The sequence below is a fragment of the Vipera berus genome (genome assembly GCF_964194415.1).
Source record: "Vipera berus genome assembly, chromosome: 9".
NCBI lineage: Eukaryota > Metazoa > Chordata > Lepidosauria > Squamata > Viperidae > Vipera > Vipera berus.
In genome coordinates, this window is record NC_138212.1 from 15473061 (window position 1) to 15487890 (window position 14830).

The 14830-nt window shown below is 44.0% G+C and overlaps 1 protein-coding gene across 1 annotated transcript in view; it reads left to right on the plus strand.

The window, feature by feature from the left end:
- Positions 1 to 14830, plus strand: part of STPG1 (sperm tail PG-rich repeat containing 1) — a 209719-nt gene that overhangs the window by 98735 nt on the left and 96154 nt on the right. The window lies entirely within an intron of this gene.

The window sequence follows — 14830 nt, forward strand, 5'->3', positions numbered from 1 at the left end:
ATACACACTACCTTCAAGCAGTGACATAGGAAACAGTGAGGGCGTATATAGAAAACCAGATCATTAGGCCATTTCTAAACTAGTGTTCATCCTAAATAAGGTTGCTTGTACCTGTAGAAAGTATCTCATTGACTCAAGACCTTGACTCTTTCTTTTTTTTTTATGAGAGTGCCAAGTTTCAAGAGAAAGAAATATTGCCATGGGCTGGGAGCAGCTCTGGACATGGGTTCTTGGATCAAGAACACCCAATTTCCCTCCAGCCAAAGGCAGCCAGGATTCATAGGAGTTGGGGGGCCAAACTCCAGAAATTGGAAGCAAATGTTAAGGCTTAGAAGATGGTAAGAAGGAAGACTTCACCTTAAAACCCATAAGGATGCACCGGGAGGAGCAGTTCCAATTTTTGAACACCTCTTGATTCAAAGTTCTAGCCAGATGGCACCACTGAATAGCTCCTAGTTTATAATAAGAACCCCAAATTATCTTTTCTTTACCTAAGAACAGAACAATTCTCTATTCATTAGAAGTTAGGATGGGGGGAGGAGGAGGGAGGAGGGAGGAGAGAGGAGGGGGGAGGAGGAGGAGAAGAAGAAGAAGAGGAGGAGGAGGAGGAGAATAATTGCATTCAAAGCTAGGTGGCTAGCAACTTTTAATGGTCACTAGGGTCATAATTTGAGAGAAAAGTAGTACAGTCTGATATGAACCAGAATGAACATTTTTTCCTGAATGATATTGCTATCACTTCGCTTTGAAAATGAGCACAGTCAGACAAAAAAGCAGTCGGAGCAGGAGTGACTTCCAAGTTTCTGCTGACTTTGCATGCGGGAAGCTGGCAGGGAGTGTTGGAAATCACCATCACATGACCGCATGGTTGCTGCAACGGTCACAACTTTGTGAATAAAACTGGTCTGAGCATCATGAAACATCATTAAAAGAAGCATACAAGCAGATGCTGGCTGGGGCATTCTGGGAATTGAAGTCCATACATTTTAAAGTTGCTGAAGTTGGGAAACACTGTCTTAGACCCTGGGAAGATGCTGCACCCTCCACCTCTGCACTCCTTCCCAAGGCTGGTTGTGTAGTGGGCAAGCAGGAAAAAGACACTCTGTAAGGTTGGATCTATTCAAGTAGAGCCTTTTCATATAAGGAGAATACTAAGTGCTCCACCTCTATGCACCTATATCAGTGCATTTAAACAGAGAAGAATCGGATTGGGCAAGAGAGAAATTCGTTTGTGGTGAACTCTTGAATGCTGCAATTTCAAGCCAATGCACAAGCACAAGCATGCCTCAAGTCACCGTTTCCCAAATTTTGCAAGCCAGGGCATTTGTTTGAAAGAACAGTAGGGAAAAGCCTACATAGAAACACTTCTGTTTATGACCATTATACAGACATTCAAATGAACATTTGCAAGACATATATAAAGCAGGAAAAGACCAAACAGAAATGCCTGAAGAACTCAATCCTATTGCAAGCTTCAAAAATTATAAATTTGGCAATTCAGCTTAAGTGATATTCAGGAAAGAGAAAGTGGGGGGAAAGCTGAAATTAAAAATGATAAGATCCTGCAATTCTCTGATTGGTCCATTTTTACATGTAGGTCACATGATTACAAAACTTGTGGCTTTGGGGGGCTTCAGGCTCCCCCATTATCAATGAAGAGGCCTTCCTCTTTACTCATAGGATGGCTGTTAGAAAATCAAAGTCTCAACTAGTATACATCAGAATATACCAGTTTAAAAGAAAACTACAACAATTCAGTTGCTGGAATTCTTGTAACCCTGTTTCTATTCTAGTGCAATAAATCTTGCTAAAGAAAACTCTGGAGACTTTTGGTAGGAAAGAATCATTTTTGATTTTAGGCAGTTGGCCAAGAGGCAGAATCCAATTTCTCCTACCTTTCCATTCAGAAAAGGACCCCAAACACTCTGCTAATATCCATTTCATTGTCAATGTGCAATAAAAGTCACACCCCCTATAAACCAGGCTGAAAAATGTCCATACTAGGAGCTCTTTCTTCCTCTCCCCTTTTGCTGTTTTGAAGCAGCGGAATTTCAGACTCCCTACCAGCCTCCAATAATGAAGAAGAGAAGACATCAGCAAAGAACATTTTTTTCAAAGAAAAATGAAAAACTCAGCAATTCCTGCGGAGCAAAGTTAATTTCCTGAATTAATTCCTGCAGGCTTTCCTGAATTCCAAAAAAACCCAAGCATCTACGAATGTGACCCCCCCTCAAAAAAAAACAACCAAAGAAATAAATGGCAGTCCTTGAACTGTTTACGTTGCTCTGTTTCTTTCTTGTCCAAAGGAAGTGATGGCGGCCAATTCTGATACATTGCAGTGCAACAGGGGTGTCCCAGTTCCACCCAATGATGTAAAAATGCTGCAGCTATGCCCCTGGGATGAGAGCATCTACGCATGGAAATGAAAGACCCACTTCCAGAATGGAATGGGCCAACTCGCCATGGGACAATTCAACAAATTCAATGTAGTTATTTAGAATAATTTAAAAAAGATTTCACTTTTTGTCATTCACATTGCATTCTGTCCCTCCTTTTGCTTCCTTTCTTTAATGATTCTATTCTACCATTTCTTTGATATTAGTGCAACTCTTGTCTCACAGCGAGTTGGCCATAGCAAGGGGTCCCACAGTGAGTTGGCTGTGGCAAGTCGGCCACAGCAAGTTGGCTGTGGCAAGCTGGCCATGGTGAGTTGGCCCTGGCGAGTTATCCTAGACCCCTTCCAGAGAGATGCAGAGTCTACACGGACCCGCACCAGAGTTGTTGTCAAACAGGAAGAGCCATCTGCTTAGCGCAACTGATCTGGAGTAGTGGACCAAGGCAGTATTCAAAGTTGGAGACCCAGCTGTACTTCCCACCTTCTGGCTCTGGAGCAGCATCTAAAATATGTTCTTTGTGTCCCACCTGGGAAGATTCAACTGCTGATCTGGTGGGTTCACAATGCCAGGAGGAGCCAGCAGAGGCTGCCCGTCATGGCTTCAACTTGGACAGAAATGGCCTTGAACTGGTCTGGAACATCCAGTACTTGCCATGTTATTCAAGGGCCACTTACTATACATATGTGACCTCTGTTGTAGGTCAGCAGAGCTGGTCTGGGAACGTAGAACGTTTGGAAGCTCGGGGATAAAAATGGGTTTTCCGTTCAACCACTGCAATGGAAGGACAAGCCTTCAAGAGAACTGAGAAGGAGAGGGAGGACTAAGGTCTGTTGAAGGCATCACAGGAGGAAGGGAAGCAAAGAAACAGAATAAAATATTTTTTTAAAAATCAGCAGAAAAATGGAGAACAGCAAAGGGCTCCAACATCCTCTGGTTTACCAATAACATAGGTAGTCCTCAACTTACAACCATTTTTCCAGTGACCATTCCAAGTTACCATGGCACTAAAAAAAAGTGACTTACAAGCAATCCTTGGACTTACAATTATCACAGCATCCCCATAAACATTTAGATCAGGGGTCTCCAAACTTGGCAACTTTAAGACTTATGGACTTCAACTCCCAGAATTCCTCAGCCAGCGAGGGCTTGGCTGAGGAATTCTGGGAGTTGAAGTCCACAAGTCTTAAAGTTGCCAAGTCTGAAGATCACTTATTTAGATGCTTGGCAACTGGCGTGTATTTATGATGGTTGCAGCACCCCACGGTCACATGATCACCATATGTGACCTTTCCAGCCAGCTTCCAACAAGCAAAGTCAATGAGGGAAACTGGATTTGCTTAATGACCAACTGCAGGTTTCACTTAACAACCTCAGTGATTTGCATAAACAAGCATGGCAAAAAAAAGAAAGTCAGAAAATTGGGTCTGACTTAATAATTAATAATTGCCTCACTTGGCAACAGCAATTCTGGTCCAAATTGGTCATAGGTTGAGAACTACCTGTATGTCTTGTCCCCTATAAACAAGAGAACTAGAATGAAGAAAGGAAATTCATTTCGGAAAAACGAGATGTGGCTTTTTGTGTGAAGAGATCAAGAGCTGGAAATGTCGTTTAGCACCAAAGCTTCTGAAAAGCTGCCCCATGGAGCATGCCAAGTATACACAGAAGAATATTTATTTTCCTCAGCACAACAAACACTCGAATGTTGACTTTTCCAAAGTATAACTGTCACTTTACATTGATTAAATAGTCTTCAGGTGCAGACCCAGCAACAAAAATATGCCCACTATTTTTTTTTTAGTTGCACCGTTAAAAGGAAGAATTGAACCAATAATGCGAAATGCAAAAGCTGCAGGAGAAGAGGAGGCAGAACTGAGGGCTGGAGTTAAACAAGTCACCAGCTTAGAGTCCTTATGTTGCCACAAATGTTCCAAATCTAGACCCCCCTTGAACTTCTTTGACCTTTATTTAGTGTCTAGTCATGCCGGCCACATGACCACGGAGACGTCCTCGGACAAGCGCTGGCTCTTCAGCTTTGAAACAGAGATGAGCACCGGCCCCTAGAGTCGGAAACGACTAGCACGCAACCTTTACCTTTTAGTGTAATGCTGTTAGTTGACTAGATTTTGTTTATAGGCTTGAATAAATCTTCTGTGCTAAAATCTAAAGGTTGGTCCTGCAAATTCATTCTTAAGCAGGTACAATAAGGCCTGGTGAACAAGCATGAGGCTTAAGGGTAAGTCTCTTCTGACATCGGTAAACTAGATGCTACACATTTGGTTATCTGAGGAACCATCTCACCACAATGGAATTGGCCTCCCCCACCTGCATCAAAAGAAGGGGCATGCTCCAGACCCCGTTGGTCAAGGAATTCTGGCTGCTGGAGTCTGGAAGAAGAGCCTTTTCTGCCATGGCTCCTGCCCTCTGGAACATCATGCCCCCCAGGTGAGAGCCACCCCCACCAACCCTGCCCTCTTGGCCTTCCCAAAGGGGCTGAAGACCTGGCTCTGGCAGTTAGCCTGAGGTTAATTCTGGATGTGATTAATAGACTAAGACAGGGGTAGGCAACCTCGGCTCTTTTATGACTCACGGACTTCAACTCCCAGAATTCCTGAGTCAGCATAGCATACTCAGGAATTCTGGGAGTTGAAGTCCGTGAGTCATAAAAGAGCCGAGGTTGCCTACCCCTGGACTAAGATAAAACCCTGCCTCCTCTTCTGTGTGCATTTTGCTCCTTTCCTCCCCACCTTTGTCAATTGTATTCAGATTTAAGGTGACCTATCTACTGTTTTTATGCATGGCAAGCTGCCTAAAGTCTCTCTAGGCAAGATGGGGGGCATGTAAGTCAAATAAATAAATAAATAAATAAATAAATACACTGAGAGTGTTTTCGGAAAATGACAGGTGTAGAAGATATTGAAAAGGTACTGAAAAGAACAGGGCGCGTTTGCTCAGTGATGAAGGAAAAGCCCTCCAGATGAGATCCTCTATGTCAGGGGCAGGCAACCTTGGCTCTTTTATGACTCGTGGACTTCAACTCCCAGAATTCCTGAGCCAGCATAGCTGGCTCAGGAATTCTGGGAGTTGAAGTCCACGAGTCATAAAAGAGCCAAGGTTGCCTACCCCTGCTCTATGTTATAATGACAATTTTAAGTATATTTAACTTGTATCTTAAATCATTGTATTCTATCCTGATTTTATTCCAGATTGTATTTTGTTTTAGTTTCTTTTTAAATTGTATTTTATCCAGTTCCACTTGAATTGTTTTTGTCAAGTTTTAGTGATATTTTGTTTTTGGAACTTGGCAATTTGATATGGCCCAAGGGCTAATCAATAAATCAAGATGATGATGATGATGACAAAGTAGAACTGATGTGCTGAACTCCATGCAGTGTATGCCTCCCAGCATACACAAAGGGACAGCACAGCAGGAGGCTGATGGTGCAGATCAGCAGAGGGGTTGGACAGCTCCGGGCGATAACTGCTCACTCAGGATAAGCCTAATGAGTTAAGCTGCTGACAGCCCCAGGCATGGTCAGCCTGGTGGGAAGCCAGGATCTACACCCATTGTCACCTCCACTGGCAGGAAGCCCAGGTTTGAACTGATTGGATGCCATCCACCTGGGCAGGTATTTATTCTCTGTTCAGAATAAACTCATCTTTACCCCAGCTCTGTGTCCGTCTCTATGTGAAGCACGCGACTTTACACTCCAGTTCCATTTCTTCACTGGCACCAGTATTCCAGCCTGTTCGATCCACTAAAGAGATGGTGGGAACTCTTGTTGTAATACACACAGACCCCAAATTAAGCCATGCCTTTATTTTACTGTTTGCACAATTTCCTTAACTCAGATCACCTTAGCTGAAATATTCCCTTCTACAAAGCCACTGAAGGTTTCAGTGACCTGGTAATTTTTATTTATTTAAACAAACTATTTTTTTTAAAAAAAAACACACCATCCCTGCTCTCAGGCTTAAAAGGAAAACAAAACCACTCTATCAATTATTAATGTAAAATTTTCTTTGGTGTTTCTCTAACCTCACATCAATCACGAAGTGTGTAAATGTAAGAATATAGATACTTATTAACAGTAAGAAAGTAATTATTGACCCATCATACTAAGGTTGTCCTAACAGTTCATTTATTGTTAAATGGCTTAAGCACTGAAACAACCCCCTCCCCACCAATGAAAATAGCAAATATAGTCTCTCCTATGTCAGTGGCTGCAAATTTCCCCTTCTTAAATTAAAAATCTATATCCAGCTTTATCATGAAAAAACTAATTATCTGTATCTTGGCTCACAACTTACAACTATTTTAAATTTTCAAGGGCTGCAATTCTGGGCATTATCATGATTTAGTTACTTTAATTATATCAATCCCCACCATCCTGAAAAGACCTTGAACAAAGTGGCTAAACGGTAATCCCCAGGGAAAGAATTTCTGCCCACCCAGAATGGGAGGGGGATTACTCTAAAACATAAGAAGAACAGCTACAGGACTTGAGTTTGACTAGTCTAAAGAAAAAAAGAAATGATAGAAGTGTTCCAGTATCTGAGGGGCTGCCGTAAGGCAGAAGGGCCAGGTTGTTCACCAAAGCACCAGAGGGAAGGACAAGAAACAATGGTTGGAAACTGATCCGAGAGAGAAGCAACCTGGAATTAAGGAGAAACTTCCTAACAGTGAGGACAATCAACCAGTGGAACACCTAACCTCCAGAAATCGTGGGCACTCCATCACTGGAGATTTTTAAGAAGAGACTGGACATTCATTCACCCGTCTGAGAGACGGTATAGGTTCTCCTGCTTGAGCAGGGGGCTGGACTAGAAGACCTCCAAGGTCCCTTCCAGATTCTATTCTTATTCTTACTCCAGCCAACAAATCAAAATCTGCTTTTGGCATTCACATCCTACACTACAGAGATTCCACTTTTTAAATCACCCCTTTGCTTTAAGACTCTAAAACTGAGTTTACGTTCGTGTGTGGGTGTGTGTGGGTGTGTCTGTAGGTGTGTAGGCTGAGACTGAAACTTAAGGACCCCGTTGTGCACTTTTCAGCCACCCCAACCTATCCGAAAGCCGCGACCTGCACAGATGGAAGAGCTCAGACTGGGGTGAGGGGTGGGGTGGGGTGGAGAAGCAGTTTTAATCACTGCCTAATTTGCCTAATGAATTTACGCTGCCTAAGCCAAAACTCCGGTGACTATCAACGGCCTCTTTGGGGGGATCCGCTTTAAAAGAGTTTAAAAAGCGGGAAAGCGGGATATTTATTTATTACGAAGGGGGGGGGGCTGGAAGAAAGCCCGCGTAAAGATTTCTTCAGTGTAAAACTGCCGGTGTTGGGAGTCGTAGTCCAAAGTCCTCGGAGAGTCCCAAATCGGGGCCGAACAGCGGGGGCCGGGGGACCTGGAGTCCGACCCACCTGAGGCCCCCAGATGGAGAAGGCCGGGAACCGGGAACGGGGCAGGCAGCCCAGCGCGGGCTGGGCTGGGGGAGCCTCTCCGACCCCGCAGTTCTCCCGCCACTTCTCCGGGAAATCCACCCGCGAAGGGGCGGCGGAGCAAGGAGACGCGCGCGGCCAAGCCCGGACCGCGAGCGCTTAGGGGGGGTCTTCAAACTTGGCCCTTTTATGACCTGTGGACTTCAACTCCCAGAATTCCTTACCCAGCGTGCCTGGCTGAGGAATTCTGGGAGTTGAAGTCCCCAAGTCATCAAAGGGCCAAGTTTGAAGACCCCCTAGAGCACAGGTAGGCAACCTCGGCTCTTTTATGACTCATGGACTTCAACTCCCAGAATTCCTGAGCCAGCGTGCCTGGCTGAGGAATTCTGGGAGTTGAAGTCCACAAGTCCTAAAAGGGCCAAGTTTGAAGACCCCCCTAGAGCACAGGTAGGCAACCTCGGCTCTTTTATGACTCATGGACTTCAACTCCCAGAATTCCTGAGCCAGCCAAGCTGGCTCAGGAATTCTGGGAGTTGAAGTCCATGAGTCATAAAAGAGCCGAGGTTGCCTACCCCTGCCCTAGAGCCTTGGACGGTCCGGCAACCGTGGCCCCCCCTCGGGCGGGTCGGCGGGCAGGAGGGGGGCGCGCGTGTTCCGGCGGCGCTGGCCTCTCGGACCCTTCCGCCCTCGGGGACGGCCGGCTCTGCCGCGCTCGGCACTCACCTTCTCCCGGACAGGACTCTTAGCGGCGCGCCCCGGAGCCTCTTCTCGCACCGCTCGTCGCCATCGCCCGCCGCGCCGCTCGGAGTGCGCCTTAGCCGGCCGGCTCCTCCCCGGGCGTCCAGGTGATCCGGCGGGTTGGGCCAGGCGGGGACGAGCCCGTTTCCTTCTCCGCCCCGGCTGCTGGCCGAGAACGAGCGAGCCGCAGCTCCGGTTGTTCCCCAGGAGGAGGCAGGGGGAGCGGGTCCTGCGTCCCCTGTTATCTCCGAGCCGGGCGCTCGGTGGGCAGGAGAAGAGCGCTCGGAAGGCTGTGCGGAGGCGCCTCTCTCCGTCCTTGGCTGCCAGGGTGCCGCAGGAGGCAGCGATCTGCTAATTTTCCTCCTCCCTCTCCGCCCCGCGGAAGAGCTGAACTTATTAAAAATGTAGCCGAAGCATTTATCTGCTTTTGAAATGACCCAACCACCGATGGGTAGGCAGAGAGACAGGAGACGGCGCTGGGTAATTTCACCAAGCATGAAATCACCCAGGAGCCCCACAGCTGTAGCATCTGGGTTCTACCCAGATGGCTTTTGGGGGGGGGCATGTCATCTTGAGGACTAGTCTGCGAGTGGCCAGCATTTTTTTTAAAAAAAAACACACACACACACAATCAAAAGAAAATTTTACTTTACAAGCAAGAGGGCCAGTCTTGGAATGGGTGAAGAAGCGAAATGGGAATGTTAAAAGTATCTACAAGAGAGCTAGGCGCTTTTCTGCTGTAGTTTTTGGTGCAGGAGTCCCCAGATGTTTGCAGCAAGAGGACATAAAAGTCACTTCCCCATTTCCCAGGTAAACCTGTAAGGAGATAAATCATCAGCTTTGTCCAATGAACAGATGGAAGAAACTTCCCTGGCTTCCAGTTCAGGTGTGGCTGGATCCAGTTCCTAGGTAGCCTTGGAGGCCACAATCTCCCCAGACCATGTTTTGCAGAGGACGGACACGTAATTTTAAAAGGCCTCTGGAGGAAAGCAGGAAGACAGCTTCTGTTCGGTGAATTACCCCCTCCAGCCCCTACAAACGGCCACGGCTTGTCAGTTTGGTTGTGTCTGGACAGCTGCCCAAATCAGAACATGGGCCCGGCAGTCACAGACTTCATCTAACTTAAAAGAGAAGCCACATTTTCCTTGCCTAAGAGTGGTTAAATAAATTATATCCAACTCAAAGTTAATTTAGGCTTAATGCAACCTTCTCGGGAGGTGCAGTGGCTCAGCAGTTAGACATGTTGGGCTTGTCAGATGGAAAGCCGATAGATCGCCTGAGTTCGAGACCCAAGTGCTGCGCAATGAGGTGAGCTTTTGTTCTTGTCCCAGCTCCTGCCCACCCAGGAGTTTGAAAGCATGCAAATGCAAGTAGATAAATAGGTACCATTTTTTTCCATGAGCCTCAGCGAGCGTATGGTCATGCTGGCCACATGAGCTTGGGAAGGGTCTTCGGACAATGCTGGCTCCCTCCGCTAAGAAATGGAGATGAGCACGCCCCCCCCTAGAATCGGCAACAACTGGACAGGGAAAATCTTTACTCTGACAAGACGGTCCCAGCATAGGTGTCCAGCACTGGCTATGATGAGGCCACATGTCATTCATGTGTGACTGTTGTGTCATTTTTTTTTGGAGTATGTTGTCATCTCACCATTGATGCCACTTCCCTTGAGGAGGCCTTGCTCTCCGGATAGGGATTTTAGCAAAGGATGTGTTGGCTAAGAATCCTGGGAATTGAAACCAATACATTGTGAAGGTACTCTATTGGTTCAAGTCCCAGTTGTGGGAGGTAGGCTTAAAGAGGTTGTGGGATTCCAGCTCACAATTTCTCTGTGTTGTGGGAGACTTCATGTTTTTCTGTTTAGATTATATCCATTATTTGCAAAGATATGTACAGGCAGCCTTGACTTATGAAAGAAACAGTGCCTGATCATTACGGTCATAAATTGTGATGGTTGTAAAGTGGATCATCAGGCGATTGGCCCAATTTTACAACTTTTTGTTGCAGCAGTTATTAAGTGAATGCATTGTTCACTATGGAACATTTTTACCCAAAACTGGAAAACACCATAATTGCCAAGGACCCAAAATGCAGTCAAATAACCAAGGGGCAGTGATGATGGTGGTTGTGGCCATCAGAACATTGGAACCACATTGGGGGGGATGTTTCTGTTCACGGCTATAAGTGACCCATGGTGAGCATCCACGTTCTTCCTGGTGGCCTTTCAAACATGGCTTCTCTTTGAAACTGATCTTGATGTTGCTGAAAATTTCTTGCCACTCAAACAAACAGGACCTCCTCCCACCCCCAAAGGTCAGAATTGGATTTTTTTTTAAAAAAGCAACAATTAAAATGCGCTTTAAAACACACACACTGGCAATTCTTCTCAGAAACTACATTTTAATGTAGTAGGAGGGACCGGGTTAGTCTATTTATCCAAACATTGGAAGGAAGCTGCTAGCACCTTTTCAGGTGGACAGATTTCATTAAAAGACATAAGTTTTGCTTCTGGTTTTCAACATGGACTCATTTTGAAGAAAGGAAGGGCTGCAGGGCACACAATGTTAGTTTCTTCGCCTTCTGACTCCCTCCTACACAAGCTGAGTCCTGCACAAGCAGATTAACTCTCTGTTGGCTCTGCTGGCTTGCGGCCTTCCGCCAAAGGACTACTTTCTACATTTAAATGAATGGGCCTATTGATTGAGCTTCTCCTCGGCCTAAAACTGAAACCGGAGGGACTATGTGCCCAAATTCTCTTTTCGTTCATTGCTGAACTAATGCCCCTTCCTGCAGATTTAAAACAAGCATGTTTGCCCACAAGCTATTTTTACTCTCTGCATAGGCAGCTTTCTTTTTCCACAGAGGGCTGCATTCCACATACTATACCATATCTCTCTCTCTCTCTCTCTCTCTCTCTCTCTCTCTCTCTCTCTCTCTCTCTCTCTCTCTCTCTCTCTCTCTCTCTCTCTCTCTCTCTCTCTCTCTCTCTCTCTCTCTCTCTCTCTCTCTCTCTCTCTCTCTCCCCCCCCCAAGGCATCCAGTCTAGCAAAAGTTGATTTTGTGGAACGTTTATAAAAAGCGGGCAGGGAACTGTTTCATTTCAATTTAATGTTTCATTTTTCTCTTCTTTAATGGAAATGAAAGATCTCTCATAAGTCAAGCTCAAAATCCTGTTATGGACATCTCGATGATTTTTTAAAATAATAATAATAATAATAATAATAATAATTGGTTTCTTGTGTGTTGCTTTTCTGGTCCCCACCCCGAAATTTCCAGTCTAGTTTAGTTTCCTGATAGTTTATAGTGTTTTTCAAATTTAGCAACTTTAAGATGTGTGGACTTGAACTCTGAGAATCCCCCAGTTTGGCACAGCAAACACTGTAGTCTCACGTACAAAAAGGAATACTGAAACCATCACAAGGTTTCCTTACTGGCATGCAAGTCCAAAGTTTATTTGGAGCTGTGCCGGGGTATTCATCTCTGTTCCTCATCCAGGTGGCCTGTGCAGCTCCATTTCACAAAAGACTCTTCCACCTCGTTTATTTTCACAAACATGAATACGGCCATTTATTTATTTTTAACTGCAGAAGAGGCTTAGCAGCTTGCTGGCAAGATAATAGCACAATACCCTTGAAAGGCAACAAGAGCTATGTGTGAGTAAACAGTAAGTAAATATTTACAGTTCTGAAAGAAAAAAAAACTGTCATAGTAAAAGGGAGCCAAAGTTTGTAAGATTTATATAAGGCAGAACAGGCCTAAATCAGCCCTGACTGTTTAATGATTTGCAAGACTGCCCCTGCTTATCCCTTTAATTGAATTGTGTTAACTGGGAAAACAACTGCATTTCACAATGGCAGACTCCACATCTGAATGATTTTGTCAATTGTTCATTCAGATTCTCTTTATATATACTGTACTGGCTGTACAATGAAGCCCTACTAATACACAAAAGCAAAGATACGCAATTTTTTTTAAAAAAACAACAAAACAAAAACCAAAAGCATTTTTCACAGATTGAACATCTTCCTGCTGCAGCTGTTAAAAGACAGGAATTTATTTCTTCCTTTATGAAGACTGGATTCCCTTCCTTATATTGACCTTGAAACTTGCAAAATACTGATCTTGCAAGATTCTGAACTAATTAACCAACCTCAGCTTCAACAGCACTGATAATTCTGTTTCCTGATCAGCCTAAATAGAAATAAAAAGATCAGAGTTTGCTGAAAGATAATACAGATCACATCACCTGGCTGGAAATATTATGAATTTCCATGGAATATGTTAAGCCCTTACAAAGCATGTGAAGGACAGAGAGAATATACAAAATTGTAGCAAATCAGTCTAAAGGCCAGTTGTTCCGTTTTCAAAATGGCCCATTAAGTGCCTGTGCGATGCTAACAACAAGGTAAATCACAACAAAGCCATCTGTGTGGGGAAAATATTAACATCTGCCTTTTATCTAAAGGTAAAGGTAAAGCTTCCCCCGCACATGCGTGCTAGTTGTTTCCAACTTTAGGGACCGGTGCTCATCTCCGTTTCAAAGCCGAAGAGCCAGCGCTTGTCCGAGGACGTCTCCATGGTCATGTGGCCAGCATGACTAGACGCCAAAGGCGCAAGGAACGCTGTTACCTTCCCACCGTAGTGGTCCCTATTTTTCTACTTGCATTTTTACGTGCTTTCGAACTGCTAGGTTGGCAGAAGCTGGGATGAGTAACAGGCGCTCACTCCATTACGCGGCACTCGGGATTTGCCGACCATCTGATTGACAAGCTCAGCGTCCTAACCCACTGAGCATGCAATACTAAAACTCTTGTGTCTGTAACCTTAGTTACAGTTGGATGAAATGCTGTATCATAGGACAAAACCTTTCAACCAAGGTACCTCAATTGGGCTAACTTCAGAAATATGTCCAAAATCCATGATCCATGACTATTTTCAAAGATACATCCCTGAGTATCTCCCTGAATTTTTAAGAACATGTCCAGTACATTAGAAGTTCCCTCTCCCCTTTACAGAAGGTATTTCAAATTAGGTAGAGGATCACATGGCCCCAAATCATACACTGCCAAGGTGTGTGGCATCTATTTTCCTGATGGAGGAATCAAACAGCGCAGCCAGCATTTTCACTGCTCTTTAGCTGGGACTCCCTACTAGCATTTGAGCATGTAGTAGGCAATGAAAGGCTGAGACTCCAATCTCTACATTCTACAACAGAGTGTTAGCAAACCTCACAGCTTGTGAGTTTCTCATCACATTGCTCTATAATCCTTCAGCAACAAGAGAACTAAGTACACAACTTCACAAATGCAGAGGACAGGATCCTCATCATTTTACTGTCAATAATCAATGCTTCTCTATAGAATAAGTACCGGTATATTGACTTTTGTTTTGATTTCTTATCAGAATGAAGTCACATTGTACTGTAGAAGGAACCTTTTACCACATGTGGTGGACTTGCCCCATAGTAAAAGACTTCTGGGAAAAGATTTATAATGAATTAAAGAAAGTTTTGAAAAATACATTTATTAAGAAACCAGAAGCCTTCTTATTGGGTATAGTCGGAAAAGAAATTCCCAAAAAAGATGTTACTTTCTTTCTGTATGCCACAACAGCGGCAAGAATTTTGATAGCTAGGAATTGGAAGACACAAGAAATACCAACGGTGGAAGAATGGCAGATGAAAATGATGGACTATCTGGAACTCGCTGAACTGCCTGGGAGAATCCGTGACCAGGGAGAAGAGTCGGTGGAAGAAGACTGGAAGAAATTCAAGGACTATTTGAAGAAATATTGTTATATCAACTAGTTTGAAATGGACTTGGAAGTGTTTATAGGTTGTAGTTTTAGAGTTTAATGTTTAGTATTAAGGATAATATGAAACAATGATTGTTAAATGATAAGAAATTAAATATAGATAGATATTAAATATGATTTAAAATTATGAAATAGAAATTGCTAATGATGATTAACGAAGAAACGCAGATAGGGGGGACCCGAGGAAGTCACCTGAAAATGATTATAAAGATTAGGAATAACGGAAGTTATGTATTCTTTTTGTATTTTTGTTGATTGTATTATTTATGTTATGTCTTGTTTTTTATATGTATTTTTTTGTTTAAATATATGTTTACATAAAAGCAATAAAAAATTTTTTAAAAAAAGAATGAAGTCACATTGTGGGAAACTTCATCTGGCTTTTTGTTCTTAAAATAATAGTCAAACTAAGGTTTACTGTGGCAACCTTTGGTTTCCTCCT